This window comes from Macaca mulatta, chromosome 13 (assembly GCF_049350105.2).
Source record: "Macaca mulatta isolate MMU2019108-1 chromosome 13, T2T-MMU8v2.0, whole genome shotgun sequence".
Lineage (NCBI taxonomy): Eukaryota > Metazoa > Chordata > Mammalia > Primates > Cercopithecidae > Macaca > Macaca mulatta.
Genome location: NC_133418.1, coordinates 3,746,338 through 3,767,145, shown reverse-complemented (window position 1 = coordinate 3,767,145; position 20,808 = coordinate 3,746,338). Strand labels below are relative to the sequence as shown.

The window sequence follows — 20,808 nt, the reverse complement described above, 5'->3', positions numbered from 1 at the left end:
TGACCAGGAAGCCTCCGTTCCCCCCGGAGGTGGCCAGCGTAACTGTTACACGTGCCGTAGGTAGAAAGTGGGCACTGCTGGGAAACTTGCTCATGTTGCTGTTTCCTGATTGGAAATTCAAGGTTTCTGAGCATCCTACATCGAATTTGTACATTGCTGAGACTGTACACCTTTCAACACTTGTTTTTTCCTGCTTTTCGGATCTATACAACCTGATATTTGGCCGTGGCTTCCAGAACAGGCTGGATGCAGAGTGAAGTCCTCTCCTCACTGTCAATCTTTGCAGATGTCTTTCTTGAGAGTCTCAATTAGGTTTTTACTTAACTAGACTTTTTAAATTGCCATGCACATAACTCTACCAGTTACAATCGTGAGCTAACGTGGGATTTTGGTTTTACTTTGATGAATGTTTAACATTTGCATGCTGGATGTAGGGGTGGAGGTCATTTATCTGCTTTTCATTTCCTTCTTGGTTATACTTAGTGACTTTCAGGTACGGTGTGGAAAGCCTGGTACAGGGTGAATTGCAGGCTGCAGTGTGGCGCGGTGGACGAGAGGCGTGGGCTGCAGTGTGCACAGTGGATGAGAGTGAAGCTATTTCCATCCTGGAGGGAAACACACAGGAAACAATTTAAAAAACTGATCATCTAGCTTGAATGAGGTCCAACAAATTCAGTTTGCAAAGTTTAACTTCCAAGTTAACTTAGTAACTTTTCCCCTAAGTCATTAATTTAGTAGCTTATGTTTATTGCCTAAAGCATAATAGTCATAAATTCTAAAATGAATGACTAAACATGTAATAATTTAGGCATACAGCACCTGAAGGGAAAACTGCCAGTATGCTAAAATATTGGATACAGATGCTCAAAAAATATAATGTAGCATTCTTACAATGCATGTGCTTTTAGCATGTAACTTGGTGAGTAGTTTTGAGCTATATTTGTAGGAATGTGTATCTTGAATACTTTAGGACACCACTGGAGATGTGTGCTTGAGAGGTATAAATACTGAATGTTCTTCTCCCTTCCTTTAAATGAAAAACATTAGCTCCCTTGATTTTTATTTTTATGTTTTGAAGTGGACTCTCACTCTTGTTGCCCAGGCTGGAGTGCAGTGACGCAGTCTCGGCCCACTGCAACTTCCGCCTCCAGGGTTGAAGTGCTTCTCCCGCCTCAGCCTCCCCAGTAGTTGGGATTACAGGTACCCACCACCATGCCCCGCTAATTTTTGTATTTTTATTAGAGATGGGGTTTTGCCATAGTGTCCAGGCTGGTCTCAAACTCCTGACCTCAGGTGATCTGCCCACCTCGACCTCCCAAATTGCTGGGATTACAGGCGTGAGCCACTGCGCCTGGCCAGCTCCCTTCTATAATGATTTATACAGTTGTTTTTGCTTTTTGTTTTTTCGAGACGGTGTCTCACTCTGTCGCCCAAGCTGGAGTGCAGTGATGCAAATCTGGGCTGACTGCAGCCTTCACCTCCTGGGCTCAGGTGATCTTCCCACCTCAGCTTCCTGAGTTGCTGTGACTAGACACACGTCACCATGCCCAGCTTTATTATTATTATTATTATTGGTATTTTTAGTAGAGACAGGGTTTTGCCATGTTTTCCAGGCTAGTCTCGAGCTCCTGGGCTCAAGCAATCTCCTGGCCTCAACCTCCAAAACTGCTGGGATTACAGGCGTGAGCACCACATTTGGCCCATTTTTTTTTTTCTTCCAGGATTAGGAGTCGACTTTCAGAAAATCCTTCAACCTTGCAAGCTTAATTTTCCATAAAAGTATTCCTCTAGGATAAAAACAAGGCACAAAGAAGTACGTGTGGACTGCAGTTAAAAATTTTCAAGAAAACTTAGCTTAGGAAAGTTGACATTTACAAAGAACAGGAGGCCCGTTCAGTGCCTTCTAGGCACTGGGAATGGCGGTCTGTGGGCGACCCTAACATGTGCGGCGTCCTGAGACGTGATCGTGGTGTTCACGCTTTTACCGAGGGCTTCCCGGGAGTACCAGAGGCTGTTCTTCTGCAGTCGGCCAGCCAGGCAGCAGCTGCTGGAGAAGGAACAAATAGCAAAAGACAGATGTACACGGTGTTATTGTGACAGAGAGGTTAAAACCAGGGTCACTTTGTTCTTACAGTTTTAAAAAACTAATAATGAAGTCCTTAAATATGTTTAGGATTTCAAAGTAGTTGTGGGTGTGTCTGTGTCTCTAGCTCCCGTTCGGGTGCTTCCTGCGAAGAGAGCTCAGAGACGCCACCTTTCCTTGATGAGGTGACAGTGTCTGGAGAGGTGTGAACCCCGTGGTGGGGGGATGACTGACCTGGGGTGAGGCTGGGTCAGTGTGGGGATCCAACCCCACTCCACATTCCTGTAGGGAATCCACAGTTCTAAGTCTTTATGATAGGGGTAAAAATAACCTGGAAGAGGTGTTATTTTTTAAGAAGTAAGTGCCATGCTCTTTTTTCCTCATACTTTTCCGTGTTTAAGCAGCATTGAAGGATAAGGCACTAGTAGCATGTTGTTTTGGAAACAATGTTGTTGGTTATTTTACGTTGAATATGGTACTAAGGTTGCCTGGTAACAGAAGTTTTCCTTAAACAACATGGAACTCTGTTGAATCTGTTGCCCCATTGGCTGAGCCGTCTGAAATCAGTGCAGTAGCAGCTGAAGAGGCCTCCTCCCCTTGGAGGAAGCCGCTGGATTGGCAGGAGGCACCGGTCTTGATTTGAGGGAGTGAGGCGCCTTTGCAGGGACCCCACGTGGCCCCTGCAGCTCTCTCCTGCCCCCTGCTGGTTGGCCAAGCAGCCTTGCGACAGTGTGCTCAGTGTGAATGTTCACTGGGGCAGGCCGAGGCTTTTGTTCCAGAAACACTGACTTCAGAAACGGCCGGCTGTGTGTGTTGAGCATGGCAAGAAAGACTTACGTGTGTCTTAAACCTCTTGAACAAAGCAAGTTGATGTTTCAAATGCATCTCAAAGGCTAATGACTTTGCTATGGTCAATATTCAGGAGAAAAGAGGGTTTGATGAAACAGAAAGACAGGAGTGGCAAGTGACATGCTTGTGCCCCGTATGACTAAGCGATGTCCTGGCCGTTCCACACCACGGCCTCTGAGCAGCCAGCCTGCAGATACTGGGTCAATTTAGATATCCCTGATCTCTGCAGAGGTTTGATCAGGTAGCCCAAGAGCAGATAAACACAAACGCTGACTGGAAACCCTGGCACACGGAGACACTGGAAACAGCAAGCTGCTATTAACATCATAGTAAGAGACAGTCGCCTGCTCTCAGGGGTGTCAGTTTCTTTTGCTTCTAGACGTTCATCTGCGTTACAATACAGTTTTGCTCAGTTTATCCCCATTACTCCACTGTCTTCGCCGTTAAAGTCTCAGCCAGCACTTAGCTCTGACACTGCAGGAGTTTCACTGTGCGGCTGACCAGGCCTACCTGGCTTGGCTGTAAAGCAGGTGAGATTTTCCGGAAGGCAGTGACGAGAACCCGAGGCAGGAAAGAGCATTGCTGGTCTACATACGGCAGTGCACCTGCAGCAGAGCATGTACGTGCACGTTCAGGCTAAACAGGTGTAGGAGAGAAGAAAACCACCTACAATTAGTCCCTTAAAATGCCACACACCCAACCCTTGAGACCCTAGCACATACAGTAGTAGTGGTCTTGGAGATGGCAGGTGTGCTGAAGTCTGATTTTCTCACTTAGCTTTTCCAGCAGCGTTTTCCTCATCTCTAAGCTGGGCCTAACAACTGCCACGCGTAGATTTGTGCATGGAACCGTGCGTGTAAAGTGGGGTAGCCCCCAGGACCTAGGAAGGACTCGTGGTCAGTGTCGGTGGTCATGCGTGCTGTACGGGTCCCCCAGGAAGATGATTGCTACATATAACTCCCTCCGTTCAATGTCACTGAATGTAAAAGGTGGGACATTGGCTTCTGATGTGTCTGGTTTGCTGCAGGCCACGCTGCACCCCGTGGTTCCTGAGCCCTGAGCTGAAGTACATCCTGCTGCATCGCCTGTGTCGCTTTTGCTGTGTCACTTAGAGCTCCTGCCCTGGGAAACTTCCTCGCGCCTGACGAGCACCACAGTTTGCAGCAAGACCTGTCCAAAGCGTGGACTGCGAGAGCCCCGCTGTGGTCCTGTCCTCTCCATGTTGGGAGCGACTTTGTGGGGTTTGTCGGCCCTTCTCTCAGGTGTCCTGTGTCTCATGGATCAGCCGACGAGCCCCGTCTGGAGGAGCACTCTGCAAAACGTTGCCGGCCACCCAGATCTCCTAGCGCAGAGTGAGGCCACATCTGCAGACTTGACCGCACAGAGTCCCGAGGCATTCGGCAAGAAGGGGAGTGGGATGTGTGTGAGATCCCACTGCGGAAGCCGGCTCTGCTCCGTACTCTGCGTGCGGGGTGCCTGATGTTCAGACCTGCTGTGTCTATCGGGGGCCATGGCGGGGTGGTGGGAGTGGGGGCAGGGAGCAGCGCGGATGGATCCAGGAAAGGACTTAGTTGAATCCCAGCTGCCCACATACCTCTTGCTGGTCTTGGACAAGGTCCCTAGTTTCTCTGGGCTTTCGGTTTGATTGTAAGACTAGGACGCCGCCCCAGTCTGAAGATGTCGGTGTGTGCGGGAATGTCTGGCGCAGTCACCATGGGTTTTCCTTCAGCCTCCTCCTTGCCCCTCCCTGGGTCAATCAGTATCCATGCGTGCCACAAGTAAATTACAGTCCCTCCGAAAAACCAGTTGACCCGAGTTTTATGGTCGAGCATGGTGAGTGTCCTTGCCAGGAAATGCCACTAGATGTCTTGGGCCTGCTCCTCTACCTCCACAGCAATCCCCGGAACAGGCTGGTTCAGGACGTGGGAGGTGGGAGTCAGTGTTGTACCTAGGACAGGCTGAAGTCAAAGGCTCATTTGCTCTGTGAGGGGTGATCAGGATGACACATCAAGTGGAGCCCCATGGCTGACCCTGGAGGTGGACGGTCGGGTCGGATTGGCTGCCCTCCAGCACGTGTTTCGAGTGATGCCTTCCCTGGGTTACGCAGCCCTGATCTGTAGCGCACAACTTCCCAGCTCCAGCCAGTCTGGTCTTGCCGTCTCCTTCCAAGAAGGTAGGTGCGGCGCAGTTGCCTTTAAGCGGCTCCTTCTGGACACCGCAGGGCAGCAGCAAGCAAGCATGGGCGACTTTTTTCTTACGTTGACCACAATACGCGGGGCCAGCTTTGCACGATCCCATTCAGCATCACACGTGTGCATCGGCCACTCACCTGTCCATCTGCCACAGACAGGCTTGGACAGGACCATTGAGTGGCCTTTACGGCAAAGAGCCTAAAGGGCTCACAGGAAACCTGGACCCAGCGCAATGGTAACAGCGCAGCAATACCTGTCATTGATCAAGGGGTATTCTGGGCCCGACATGGTGTTAAGTGATCCAGTTCGGTTAGCACTCTTAGAATTAACCCCCTTTTGCCTATCAGGAAATCGAAGACGGAGGGCATTAACGCCAGGGAGCAGGGAGTAAGGGGACACACAGAGGGGCTGAGGGGCTGGGCATTCTGAGCCCACGGATCTGCCCACAGGCCCCGGCTGCACGGGCACCAGGGCGGCTGCTCTGGAGGGGATGAGGAGCTCTGGGGAAAAGATGGAGCCTGACGTGGGTAAGATTTGGATATTTTCAGAAGAGATTTTCAGCCTGGAATGAGGGTGTAAGTGACTGAATCGGAGTGATGAGCCAGATAGCCCGGCTGCCGGAGCTCCCCTGTGGGGTGAGGGAGGAAGGCCTTGGGGGCGTGTGGCTGAGCAGAGGCGCTGGGTCGCCAGGAGCCGCCGCGGGTTTGGAAAGGGGGAGAAACGCAGCGCCCTGCACTGCAAGGGCACCGAGACGTGGTTGTGGTTCTTCCTGACCGTGACAGGCACAAATGGTGCTGATGGTGGAATGCACGGAGTTTGCCTTCAGAGAACTCCTGCTGTCTTTTAAAACCTGGGCCTCTCATTTAAACTTGGTGGCCTCAGGTGAATGGTCAGAAACAGTTTCTGATGAGGTTGCAGAGACTGTGCATGGCCTCTGATTGTGCACATCCTGTGATTGTGTATAGTCTCTGATTGTGGCCTCTGGCCTCTTTGTGGCCTCTGATTGTGTGGGTCTCTGTGTGTGGTCTCTGTGCAGCCTCTGATTGTGTGTGGTCTCTGATTGTGCTCAGTCTCGGATTGTGCGCGGCCTCTGATTGTGTGCGGCCTCTGATTGTGGGTTGTGTGAGTTTCCCGGGATTAAGTAGATGAGCCTCGTGCTGGGGCAGGTGTGCCTTGTGTTGGGCATGTGGATAAAGAAGTTTAACCCATCTCCTCTTTGAGAATGGCAGGGCAGTAACAAAGGCGGTTGATTTATACATGGCCATCCTCGTGAGGTGAGGACCTGAAAGGTTTACTGCTTTCCCGGAAAGCTGCTCTGGGCGTCACCATCACTGATCATGGACAGCAGCTCAGAAGCCCCCTTAAGGTGCAGGGAGGGACCGGCGCTGGTCCTGTCTGTGCCCAGGCTGCTGGTCACCCTGACGGCCAGGCGATGGCTGCCTGTGCACGAAGCTGGGGTTAGAGTGCATTTGGGCAGTGTCGGCTTTGATTTAGGTCAAGACTGATCAGTCTTCCTAAAATACTAGCCATGAAAGCTTTCATAGATTGTAGTTCTTTGGGAGATTTATATGTGGTTTTTAAAGCACAGGGCCCATGGCCAGTGTTGAATTACATTTTGTTCAGTGTAACTGACAGGACACTGGACCTGAGTCTCAGGCCTGCCACAGGGTTCAGGGAGCTTCAGAGAGGGAGATGTTTGTGCTCAAGTTTTCGCAGATGGGATGGGACATGGGCATGGGGCTGGAATGCTCTAACCTTCAATCTTCAGTCATCGGTATCACCTGTGCACACGCATATCGTTTTCAAAGATGGACAAGCTTTTGGGAAATATCTGAAGACTTTTCCAGTTTTGAAAGAAGCCGGGATGACACTGGAAACGGCAGGTGTCTTGGCTGCTGATCAGGTCCATCACCACGCACATGGTCCCTAACCTGGCCCACCTCTGATCATGCACAGCGGGTGACGAGGTCCATAACCTCACACTTCTGTGCACAGCAGGTGACCAGGTCCCTAACCTCAAAAGCTTCTGATTGGGTGCAGCTGGTGACCAGGTCTGCAACTTCGCATGGCTCTGATTGTGCAGAGCTGGTGACCAGGTCACTAACCACCCACACCTCTATTCATACCCAGCGGGTGACCGGGTCCATCACCTCACACCTCTGATTGTGCATAGTGGGTGACCAGGTCTGGAACCTTGCACACCTCTGATCGTGCACAACGGGTGACTAGGTCCATGACCTCACGCCTCTCTGCACAGTGGGTGACCAGGTCCAGAACCTCACACCTCTGATCGTGCACAGCTGGTGGGCACAGGACCCACTTCAGTGAGGGGCTGACTTCCCAGGTGTGAAGGGGGAATGCTGTGTGGCTCGGCTAAGCCCCTCCATGCTTTGGGGGCTCCAGGCTGTGGCCGGCAAGTAGGAAGTTGTCCCAGGAGGCTGCTGTGTGTTGGGGATGGGAGGCAGCTGCAGGGTGGAAGTACGATGTTGTCGTAGGGGGCCACTGTGGGGGGGGGTGGGACGGGAGGCAACTGCAAGTTGGAAGTAGGATGTTGTCCCAGGAGGCTGCTGTGTGTGGGGGAGGGAGGAGGCAACTGCAGGGTGGTGTGGTGGTCCCCGTGCCACTGATTTCAGGTTAAAATAGAATGTGGACCTCTTTTTACCATAGTTTTTAATTACTCCGCTAGTTTGTGTTGCTGTCTCTTGCTATGAAGTCCACAGTCTGATGTCTCTGTGGTCCCCATGTTTCCCTTCTGCTTGTGTTACCCGATCCTGTGGGTCAGCTGTGAGGAAACCACTCTCCACTCCTCATCTGGAGTGGTCTCGAGCTGGGTGTGCTGGTCTCCTTGTGGGCTAAAGTGTTCCTCTGTTACTGTTTTCTCTGTTTTTTGACCAAATTTAGCAGACTTGTGTGTGATGCAAACACTTCAAAAAATGTCTTTTGCCTTTATGAAAAAAACACTTGCATTGCTTTAAAATGAACCTTTCCTGTGTCTCCATCCTTCCTCACAGATTGCTCTGTGTTAGAAACTCGGTGGTGTGTGTGCTTCATGGCCTCATTCCATCAAGCACTGTAACCTCTGATTGCAAAAGTGACTACACTCAAGGCAAAAAACTTTGCAAATGTTGAAAAGAATGAACAAAAACAACATATTGTTCTCTTGTCATCCTGAAATGGCTACTCTTAAGATTTTGATGTAGTTCAAACTACATCAAACTCTCACCTACTCCTGTGCCAATATTCATCCTTCAGCTCTGCCTCCGTTCTTCCTTTCTTTTTTCATGCTATGGGGTCTGCTTTGGAGATGTTATCTACTTTCATTCTTCCAAAGTCAAGCTTCTAGCTTTGGTTGGAACTGCAGACCCATTGACTCATTCAGCAAATACTTTCTAAGCACATGGATAGTCACTGAGAATACCGTGGTTCACCAACATGACTGTGGCCCCTGCTCACACGAACTTGCGGCCTGATGGGGAGAATGGGCACTAATATGACAATCAGTCTAATGGGTTTCTGATGAAGAATTGAGGAAAGCGCACCAAAGAAAGGGAAGCGGGGTTCTCTAAATTTATGCTGTAAAAGAATCTGGCGTATCTTGGGATGAGAGGTAGAAAACCGATGCATTCTGGAAGGTATGATCCCCTTGCAGTCTGGAGAGAAGTAGAGGTTGCTTGTTGAGGGGGGTGGAGTGTAGGGACACCACGGTCTAAACAGAGATGGGGGTGCGTGCGGAATGCCTCTTGCAGCAGGAAACAGGCACGTGCAAGGAAGTAAACACGGGAGAAAGTGGCACAAGACAAGAATGAAGGCAGGCAGGCAGGGGCTGGGAGATGATGGTAGATGCTTTATTCTCTTAATAACAGCAACAGGATGCTGTTGAAAGCACTTGAGGGAGGTGGGGAAGTGGGTATGACATGTTTTGTGTTTGTAAAACTATCACATTGTCTTACCAAACTATACTCCCTATTTTTTATTTTTACATTTTACTTTAAGTTCTTAGATACATATGCAGGTGTGTTACATAGGTATACATGTGCCATGGGGGTTTGCTGCACCTGTCAACCCATCATCTAGGTTTTAAGCCCTGCATGCATGAAGTATTTGTCCTAATGCCCTCCCTCCTCTTGCCCCCACCCCCCAACAGGCCCCCGTGTGTGTCGTTCCCCTCCCCGTGTCCATGTGATCTCATTGTTCAACTGCCACTTATGAGTGAGAGCATGTGGTGTTTGGTTTTCTGTTCCTCTTTTAGTTTGCTGAGAATGATGGCTTCCAGCTTCATCCATGTCCCTGTAAAGGACAGGAACCCATTCTTTTTTATGGTTGCATAGTATTCCGTGGTATATACGTGCCACATTTTGTGTATCCAGTGTATCATTGATGGGCACGAGATATCCTCTTAACATGTGCTCCAGCAATTGCACTCTTAGGTATTTATCCAAAGGAGTTGAAAACTTGTGTTCACAGAAAAACCTGCACATGGACATTTATAGAAGCTTTAATCATAATTGCTCATTTTATTCCAGCTTTATTCATAATTGCTCAAACTTGGAGGCAACGAAGAAACCAAAATGTTCTTCACTAGGTGAGTGGATAAATAACCTGTGATATATCCAAACAATGGAATATTCTTTAGCACTGAAGGGAAGTGAGCTGTCAAGCCATGAAAAGACACGTAGGAACTTTAAACATGCACGGCTACACAAAAGAGGCCCCTCGGAAAAGACTAAATACTGTAAGCTTCCAACTAAAGGACATCCCGAAAAAGGCCAGACTATGGAGTGAAAATGTCCGTGCTTCCCAGGTGTTGGGAAGAGGGAGAGATGAGGAGGTGAAACACGGAGATTTTTAGGATTTTAGTGCAACTGCTCTGTACGATGCTATCATGGTGGATACATGTCATGACATATTTGTTCAAACCCATAGAACAAGCACCAAGACGGAGCCCTCATGTAAACGGTGGACTCTGGGTGACAATATGTCAACGTAGGTTCTTCAATTATTACAAATGCTCCTTCTGGGCAGGAGTGTTGTTAGTTGGGGAGGCTGTGCACGTGGGGGAAGGGAAGGCATATAGAAGGTCTCTCTGCACCTTTCCCTCAATTTTTCTGTGAACGTGAAACTGCCTAAAAGATAAAGTGTATTTTTAAAAAAAAATAAAGGAAAAAAAGGAAACAAAAAGTCCTCACAAAAATCAAATGAGAAAATGATCACACTGGGTGCTTCAGGTCAAAATGGAAGAACAAGGGCTGTATTTACCATCCCACCTGATGACTTTTTTCTCACTGCTTTTCAGCATTTTTTTGGAGTCTAGTCAGTGCAATAAGGCAAGTTAAAACACATAAAATGCACCCTTATTAGAAAATAAGATTTAAAACTATCTGTATCTGCAGGTGACGTGATCACCCGTGTGGAAAATCTCCTGAAATCACAAAAAGCCACTAAAACTACTAATAATAAATTACTTACTAATAAGTGAGTTTGGGTTTAGCTTGTATCTTGCAAACTTTCCATAAGCAGTATTTATCTCTTTATACACTGGCAAAGAAATAATTGGAAATGGAAATTTACAAAGTAATATTAAGACTAAATCTGACAAAAGATGTGTAAGATCTATGCACTGTAAAGCAGGCAGTGATGCTGAGATAAATTAAAGAACTAAATAAATGAAGTGATATACTGTGTTCATGGATCAGCAGGCTCAATATTGTTAAGATGTCAGTTCTGCCCTTGTGGAGCAGAGGTTTAATGCAATTCCAATCAAAATCCCAGCATGATTTTATTTTATTTTTTTTCAGTAGAAATGAACTAGCAGATTCCAAAATGTGTCTGGAAATTTAAAGAACCCAAAAGAGCTAAGACAACTTGGAAAAAAAATGGTGGAGGACTTACCTGAACTATCAAAACTGGGTTAATGAAACCTCCTAGAGGGTCTAGTAATAATCTCACAAACATGTTACCTATACATAGTGGATTTTTGAAGAAAGGTTCAAAGACATTAAATTAGAGAAAGGACGATAATGATGATAGAAGGATTAACTACTACAGGCCAAAAAGGGAAAAAAGAGCTCCTGTTAAATATCTTCACATTGTTGGTGTCACTCATGCAATTCAATTCACATTTTGTATATCTAAAAGTTGAACAGACTTCTTCATTCTCTTTCCCCAATTCACTCCACAGAGATGCTGATGTCTTTCCGTGGAACTTGGAAGTTTGCTATTCTTTTTAAAATGACTCTCTTAGATACTGTTTCTGCAAGAAGTTGTGGGACTGTAACTTACAAATACTGTTCTAAACCTTGGAATCACACGTTTCCCTTTTTCTCTACTTATCGTTTCTAGTCAGTTTCCCATTTCCTCTTCTTCATATTTACACTGCATTCCTTCTAGTTCAGGCTCTTGTTACCCCACTTGATCTCTTGATGTGGTCACCTGAATGTCCTTCATGTTCCAGCCTCCTGGAATCCTTCCTTCATGACCCTGAAGAACTGCCCTCCAGACCCGCAGGTGTGACCCGGAATCAAGGATCTCAAAGCCGAGTGGGATCTGAGAGGCTATCTAGACCAATCCTCCATTACAGACGTAAACCTTTTGATGACTTCACTTCAGAGCCCAAAATATTTGCACTGCAGGCAGAATCACCTAAATCACTTAATGTGATGTTCAGTCTTCCCGTGGTATCTTCCTCTCTGCATCTCCCTACTTTCGGTCAGCCATTTCTCACTCATGACACCGAACCCTTCATTCACATCACATTATTGTTCTTCTCCACACACACTTGTTTGTTTTCTGCCTGGGTTTTTTGTTACATTCTTCCCTCTACTGGCAATATCATTTTCCAAGATCTGACTACAGAATTTTAACGTATTCCTCAGAATGACTCACATATCACATATTCGACCAAATGGCTGCAGATTCTGTCACTTCCTCTCTTGTCCTATGGCAACCTGGAGAATCTTCTTCTCTTAGCCAATAGGATTTATCATGGTCCTTCTTTATCTTAACAATAGTTTAGCAGGACTGAGAACTGGGAAGTAGATTTTTCTCCCAGGGGTGAGAACTGTCTTAGTTTAGCAGATCTCCCTGGGTCTCCATTCTGGTTGTAGAAAAGCAGCCCATAGGGCATGGTGGGGAGGAGAAGAAGGGGAACTAAGCTGTGTTGCATGAAGATGGACAGTTGTGACCCTTACTCCAGGGTTGGGAGTTGAGGCCCCTAGGAAGGAGAAGCTGTAAGGATGAAGACGAGGCATAAAAAGTGATGCAGGCCGGGTGCGGTGACTCACGCCTGTAATCCTAGCACTTTGGGAAGCCAACGTGGATGGATCACGAAGTCAAGAGTTCAAGACCAGTCTGACCAATATTGTGAAACCCTGTCTCTACCAAAAATACAAAAATTAGCTGGGTGTGGTGGCACATACCTGTAGTCCAGCTACTCGGAAGGCTGAGGCAGGAGAATCACTTGAACCCAGGAGATGGAGGTTGCAGTGAGACAAGATCATGACACTGCACTCCAGCCTGAGTGACAGAGACTTCATCTCAGGAAAAAAAAAAAAAAAAAGTGATGCATAGTAACAAGACTGCCCGAGGAGAAGAGGCAATCAGCAACCTTCTCCAGGGTGGGATGGCTGAAGACCCTTTAAGAACAAAGGTGTCTACTTTCCTTCTTTAGGATGCTCTATCGTGATTTAATGAACCCTCCCAATCTACTGTATTCAGTATTTGGCATGAGTCAATTTAGGGGAATTCTAGAAAACATAGCTGGCTGTTATCAGGTTAATGTAGATTGGGAGGTAGGGAAAAACCCCAGGAGACACGTAGGAAGGACAATACGTGAAAACAGAAGAAACTTGGAGTCAGTTCACCCTTCAAACAAAATCCAGTTTCCAGAAGACATTGTGAGGGCTGCTGGGTCTTCCTCGCCTGCAGATGGGGGATTCCAGATAATTATTATACTTGAATCTCACAGGATGGGGTGATCACCACCTGCTCTCAAATGGGATGAGTTACAATATCTTCTATCGGGAGGCGGTAAATAAGAGGTTAGGTACACGTCTGTAGTCATCACAATTTTGTCAAGATTGCTATTTTTACTTCCATGTCATAGATGGGGAGCCTGATGCTTGTGGAAAGGATTTGCTCAGGGTCTCACCATTAAAAGTGGCAGAGGAAAGATTCCAACATGTTTTAAAAGCTGCAAACTGAGCTGACTCCCATCCATGCTGTCATACCGACTTTGAGATTTCAATCCTCCTGAAGGCAGGAAACTTATTCCATTTGCTTTTATACCCTCCATAACACTAGTGAGCAAGTTTTGCTCAAAGTAACATGGAATATTTTGCTGACTCAAGGGGAAAAAGTAAGAGACTTAAATGACACCATCACAAGTCAACCTTCAAGGAACAGAGACATATTTAGCATTAGCTGTCTCAGTCCAATCAACATAGACATGCACGTTTATCCTTTACATGGCAGTAAGACAGCAAACACAATTGAAAAAATGAGCCAAGTGTAAAAAATGTGTCACAAAGGGATGGATTTAGACAGGAGAGCAGTGAAGTAGGTTATAAAATGGTCAGCATAATCCATTTCAATGAATTATTAGCTGAAACATGCAAAGCATTTAGGATTTCTGGGAGAAGGGTACAAACACACCAAATGTTTGCCCGACATTTTCTTCACTGCTGCTGTCTTTCCACAGGGCTGGAGATGATGTTAACCAACGGCCTTGGGAGGAGAGATTGCAGCTGAGCCCACACCCTCTCAAACTCCTTCAGACTGTTTCTGTTTTTGTAGACTTTACCATTAACAACAAATCCTAAGATTTACTCAATCAGTACAGCAGTCGCTGGCCAGAGTTCAAATTTCTGATTCGAAGGAATCTGCACTCTGCCTGCCAGGATCGACTATTAATGGCTTCGTCCATAGAGGAGCTGTGTCTTTGCTCACTATGGAACAGTATTGAGGCTTCGAAAGGGGTATTTTGCTGGTCACCTCCTTGGTCATCCTTCTGCTCACCAAGAGCAGATACTGTTCTCAGCCCCTTACATTTACAAGGTCGTTTAATTCTCACATAGCCCTTTCAGATAGATGCGACTATTACCCCCCTTTTACAGAGGAGGAAACCGAGAGGCAGAGGACATAGGTGAATTGTCCCAGATCACAGAGCTGGCTATGGAGCTGGGACTTGCACCCGGCCAGCCTGGCTCCAGAGTTCACTGCCCTCCTCCTGTACAGCACGTGTGACCTGCAGTAATCACCGCCCAAACAGGCAGGCACTGCGGATAGCCAAGCACACCTCTTCCGCCTTCAGCACGGAGGACGGTTCGTTTTCATTCTGGTGTTCAGCTCAGGACTGTTTTTATCACAAGGACGCACCACCCAGAAAGCTCAGTCATGTGCCGTTACCTTCTACGGTCATGGTTTTCTACTTTTTGGCCCCATTTTCCTGAGGACTTGGCCTGCTGGGACGTGAATGATGCGTTACTACTGTAGAGACAGAGGTTCAGGTCTAGTGGCACAAACAGCGACGGACCCCATGGAAATGCGGGCGTGGCCCCTCCATCCCAACAGCCTGCATGGCTGCTCCATTCTGCTCCCATCACACACATCCCCACACAGCCAAGCCCCTTCTCCTTTCCCCCACTGGATTCATCAAATCAAACCTCGCTGTCCTTGGCAAATGTACCATTAATTTCCTTTCTGCCCAGTAAAAAAGCACACTTCCAGTTAACATGACACCCCCGCTACGATAGAACAGCCTTAATTCACACATGACGCAGAGGAACAGAGGGAGGAGGGGTCGAGGACCATCCTGGAATCGGCAGCTGTTTTCTGGGGGAAAGCCTCCGTCCCCCCTGAGCCCGACACTTGTGCCACACTATCCCCATGGTGTCTGAAAGCTCCATGAAGACAGGCTCACTCTGACCCCTTCACACCCACAACGCCAAAGAGGAGCAGGTGTTCAGGAAAAGTCTCCTGCTAGTGCTGAAGACAGGAATGATTCCTCGTGGTGCCCAGAATGTCAGGAGAAAAGGCACCATGTGGACACCTTCCAGGTCTGCTCAGTCTCTGCACAATCACAGACTTGAGACCTGGAGGGCAGACACCTGGCACTGCTGACCACCCCAAGGTCATGGCCTCTGCCCCTTCTCTGCTGCCCATCAGTTCCAAGCTTCTGGCAACACCGCCTGCTGCCCCCACTGCCTCATCGACTCTTCGTGAAAAGCAAATGTTGCCAGGATAGCGTATGAGTACATTTGCCAGGAAAGCAGCTCCGATTGACGCTGAAACCCCCTTCTCACACCCCTGGCAGCTCCCTTGCCCCCGATGTGCACATGCTTGCAGCTCTGACCTTGCTCAGTGTCCACACAGGCTCTGTTCACTGGAGAGCCAAAGGCAGACTCAATGTTGAGTCAGAAATACACAAAGAGGGTGAAGATTACGAACTGCCTGCCCCCCAAAACACAGGTTGAAATCCTCACCCTCAATGTGATGCTGTCAGGAGGTCTTTGGGAGGTGATGAGTTCCCGAGGCTGGAGACCCTTGAATGGGATTTGTGCCTCAGAAAGGGGCCCAGCAAATCCCTCACCCTCCCATTGTGTCAGGGCCAGAGAGCAGGTGTGTGCCAACCAGGAAGGAGCCCACACCAGAATCCACCCGTGCGGCACCCTGATCCTGCCTTCCAGCCGCTAGAACTGTGAGAAACAAATTCCTGTTGTTCATAAGCCGCTCAGTCAATGGTGTTTCGTTACAGCAGCCTGAGCTGCCTGAGATGACGATGCTCACCGCCCTACAGAAACGGCTACTCCCCTCTCCCAGAAAGAGGGGTTTAATTAAAATCCCTGTCTCTCCTCGCGGCCACCACAGATCTCACTCCCCCACCCCAAAAGCCAGCAGTTGCTAGGATTAAAGGAAACAGAGGATTGTTTTAGACCAGCCCCTCCATATCGATCTGAAGCCTATAACTTTGCCCACTTCCACGGTGGCCGTGTCACTGCAGTGCCCATGTCAGCTCTGTGTCTGCACTGGGTCCCAGGCTGTGCACAGACTCTTCTAGCTGCCCATCCAGCACAGCCATTTCCCCTTCTGCTTTGGAGGCTGTCCTTCGATATCGAACTCCCACCTTTCTGCAACCCAAGGCCTTCTGATCCAGACATTCGGGGTGAGCTCAGCCATGTACTGGAGTCCTTGACTCAGGTAACCCAGGCCCAAGGCGTTGGCACCCACGATCTACTGGCTGTGGGGTCTGCACAGCCACTAGCTGTCCCAGCCACTCCAGGGCCTGGGAGGGGAGGCAGAGGAACCTGTGAAGCTGCCAACAGCCATACGGGGACAGGGGCCCCTGGGATGAGGAGGATGCCATGGAAGGAAATTCAGAGAAAGAAAGAGCCCCAAGGCTGGACGGGTCATGCCCAAAGCCTACACTGCTGAATTTTCCAGGTTTCTGAACTCAATCGCTGACCCACACAGCACATGTTTCCTGAGTGCTGACCCCGCGTGCCATTGGATACGGCAATAAAGTAGGACCCCCACCCACCCCTTCCCCGACACATACACAGGCCTGGGCACCCAGTTGGCACCGTGAGCCAGGGAAGGGGGCCATTTCAGACGGACAGTGGGTGCAGCCTTGCCAAAGCCCAGCAGTCACCTGCACTGCCACAGCCAGGCTGAGTCCAGATCAGCCGCACAGAAACCTGACCCTCTCAAGGGCATGCCTGAGCTCATTAGGGACAGACACCGTCTCCTGCTGATCTCCAACACTTTCTCTGCATGTCTAGTTACAAACGGACGACGCAGTCTCGGAAGCACAGCTGTGACTCTGGAGACAGATCCCAGGCCTCCCCCTGCTCCTCTCCGTGGTGCCATTGATGGGGAGGGGCCGGTATGGCCGCGAGGCCGCATACCCACAGCCACCATGCCACGGAGACACGGGCCTTCGACGGTTACTTCTGCCAAGGAACCCTGCTGCGTCTTGGAGCACACCATGGTGGGCGGGAAGCTCCACCCGGAGAAACAGCGATGCTTCTCCCCAGAGCCAACGGAGGGCACTCCCCGCCCTGCATGCAGCAGATTACTTACATTCTGGAAAACATCTGAGTTAGTGGAGAACAGTAAAATGAAAAGGTCACGCTAGAAAGTTTAGAAGGTTGTGTGGAGTCTCAGGAGGTCTAAAGATTTCTGAACCAAGACTGCTGTGGGCAACGAGCTTACAGGGAAAGTTTCCACACGGGCCTTCAACAAGCAACGCTCAGCAGGGAGGAGCCACGTTCTGGGCAGAACCTCAGAACAAGAACATCGGACACCACAAAGTCACAACAGAGCCAACAGGAACTGAAATACAGCGCTCTCCTAAGATGTGTGCGTCACCTGCAGAAAGTCACCACACATTAAGATGGGGGAAGAAAAGGATAAGGTTAGAAAGAAATTTGAAATTATTTCTGCATACATAAAATTTCTACATCCACTGGCTTTCTTTCTGGGAGTAACAACTTTTACATGAGATGCACATCCCCGTTGGAAGGAGTTTGGGTTTTCCGTGGGCAGAGACAAGGGCTCTCCAAGAAATGTGAACCTTTTCTCACTCACTGAGCTGCGTGCCCTGAGGCCGTCCTGGCCTGTCTGAGCACGTCCCTGCTCTGCCTCCAGCCAGCTCCTTCCAGCACTCACCCCGCTTCTCCCAGAGCCTGCACTGGCGCAGGATCTCCTCTTCTGCTGCTGTCAATCTTCCACTTTAGGGCAAATAAGTTGGAAACTAGAAAGTTATAAGACCCCTTAGCTTTTTAAAAATTTGTCTTCTCAGAAAACAATACTAATTCTACTTCCATGGTTTAACATGTTGCCCCCATCTGCATGTTCATGGATATGTGTTTTTATATATATTTTAATCAGTACTTATAAAAGCATGCACTGTTGGCTACGTTCAGTTCAATTACATTTGATGTAAGAAGTTTTAGTTTCAGTGAATTCAGGCACTCAAAATTTAAGCCCTCTGACATCTATTAATCAAATGGAAAAATGACAGGTAGATATTACAAAAATCAAGAGAAGTGTTTAATATAAATCCTGGACTTTTAGATATTTCCACAAATGTAATGTATACATTAGTACACGACCTTGAGCATTTTCACAACTCTTTGAACTAAAATTCTGCTCTTAACTTTTATTGGTAGATCGACATCCATATGTGATTATAAGCAGCTCAAACATCAGCTCTTAGAAACAACCAGAAATGCTGTGGGCAAATCCCACCGAGCAGCAAATAACGGAACTGCACCCAACAACCCAGGTACCTCCCCTGAGGCATCTGGAACTTGAGGATTACGAGCAGCCTTTGGTTTTTGAGGCACCCGAGAGTGGGGACTCCAACTCCCCAAGTCTAGGAAGGCCTCAGCGATAAGGAAAACTGATCAAAAAGTCATCCCTGCCGGCCCCCTGCCATGGGTTCCCCCCTGCCGGCCCTCAGCCACGTGCTTACAGATCTCACTTCCTCTCTGTCCCGCAAAGCCTGACTCCTGATTCCAGCCCTGCTGCTTACTGGGATGTGGCCATGGACGTCAACTGCACCTGCAAGGGGAGAAGCCTGTCAGGATACAGGATCCTGGCCATCCTGGCAGCGCTCAAGCTGATACTGTAACTTGGTAGCGAGTTACTTAATGCAAAGGTTTAACTTTGAAAAATTTAGATGTGTGTATTCTAACGGAAATTCTGAATGTAGAACACAGGCCACACCCTCACACAGATGTTGTCTGGCCAGCACTCTTTTGTCTTTTCAATAGACATTGTTAAAAGCAGTTTTTGGTTCATAGCAAAATCAAGAGGAAAGTACAGAGAGTCCTCACCTATCTCCTTTCCCAGCACAGGCACAGCCTCCATCATTCTCCTGCCCTCACCAGACCAGCATGTCTCTACGACCGACAGACCCGCATCAACACGGCACCACCACCCACAGTCCACAGCTCACACGAGGACTCGGCCTGCTGCTGCTCACTCTGTGGGTTTCACAGACGTGGAACGGCATGCATCCCCCATGAAAGCCCCACCTGGAGTTGTTTCCCACCTTCCATATCCCCTATGCTCCTTCCATTGATCTCTCCCTTCCCCAGCCCCTGGCAGCCACTGACTGTTTGACTGTCTCCACAGCTTTGCCTTTTCCAGACTGTGCTGTGGTTGGACTCAGACAGCAGGCAGCCTTTCCAGATTGGAGTCTCACTTAGCAACATGCATTTAAGATCCTTCCTTGTCTTCATGGCTTAGGGGTCCAGTTCTTTTTAGTGCTGAATAATATCCCAGTATCTGACATACCACAGTTTATCCATTCACCTGCTGAAGGGCATCTTGGTTGCTTTCTAGTTTTGGCAATTATAAAGCTGCTGTCAACGTCTGTGTGCACATTTCCGCATGGAAGTAAACTTTCAGCTCCTCCGAGTAAACGTCCAGGACTGTGATTGCTCCTGTGGTCGGAGAGCTTAGTTCCACTGAAAACCGCCACACTGCCTCCTACAGCAGCTGCCCCACCTCCCCCAGTGATGAGTGAGGGTCCTGATGCCCACACACCCACCAGCACGCGGCAGTGTCGGAGTTCGGGTTTTGGCCAGGCCGATGGGTGCACAGTGACGCCTCACCCTATGACATAAGACGCGGGTCATGTTTCCACGTGTAGATTTGCCATCTGTGTATCTTCTTTGTTGGGGTATCTGTCCAGGTCTTTGGTCCATTTTTAATCAGGTTGTTCATTTTCTTGTTGAGTTTTGAGAGTTCCTTGCACGGTTTGGATAACAGCCTTTCTCAGATGAGTCTTTTACAGATGCGTTCTCCCCGTCTGTGGCCTGCCCTCTCATGCTCCTGAGACACTATGTTTTATATTTTGAAAAACACTTTAGACAGAAGATGGACCTCCCAGCCCACCACGGTTCTCAGTTTGGCCGTGGTCACCACCCTCCCAGCCCTGGTTCCCACCTTTCCACGATCTGCTGGTCCTATGGGTGTCAACCCATACTAAGTCCCTAACATATCTCCAATGATGGCAACGTCAAAGCCGGCAGTTTGCAGGTAGAAAGGAGCTGATGGAGGCCGGAGCAGAGTGTGAAGGCCAGCGGATTCATCCCTCGGGGACCGGCAGGCCTCATCAGATATCCCCCTGGGTCACCTCCCAAATGAAGTACCTGCTTTGGCCGTGGGCAGGAAGCAGGACCTGGCCCAGATCTCAGCATATTTGACCTGGCACGGCATTTACAGGTGAGCCTCCATAACCGGAAACTCGACTCTCTGGGGAGAATGCATTTTCATTATCAAGGCTTTTAGGCTTTTAATTAAGAAACCAAAGAGCAGTGACTGGAGTGAGGATGCAGGGACTCTGGGTGACCCACACGCTCGTTTCCACCTGGCACGAAGGACCCTGGAGTGAGGGTGCAGTGCCTGTTCTGAGTCACCAGCACACTCATCATTTCTACATAAACAACCCTGTGAGCCTGTCCCAGGACTTTTTAGCCTAGACCTAAAAATTCACAGCTCAGGAAACCTTCATCATTTTAGGAACCTGAGGGGTGGGCCAGGGGGATCTCACAGAGTGAGGTGCTGTCTATGGGGTCAGCAAAGTGCAGCTGGGGCTTCCCGCAAGCACTTCAGGGAGGCCGTGCACTGGCCCGAGGCTGGTTCCGCCTCCTATCCTCGGTTCTCATGCCCAGCCGT

The 20,808-nt window shown here is 48.8% G+C and overlaps 1 long non-coding RNA gene across 1 annotated transcript; it reads right to left on the bottom strand.

Annotated features, from left to right (window-relative positions):
* Positions 1-1,555: 1,555 nt before the first annotated feature.
* Positions 1,556-20,349, bottom strand: LOC144333658 (uncharacterized). The gene is made up of 2 exons (XR_013402568.1): positions 3,443-20,349; positions 1,556-2,047 (listed from the first exon to the last, which is right to left on the bottom strand). It is a non-coding gene; the product is annotated as an uncharacterized LOC144333658 (long non-coding RNA).
* Positions 20,350-20,808: the final 459 nt, after the last annotated feature.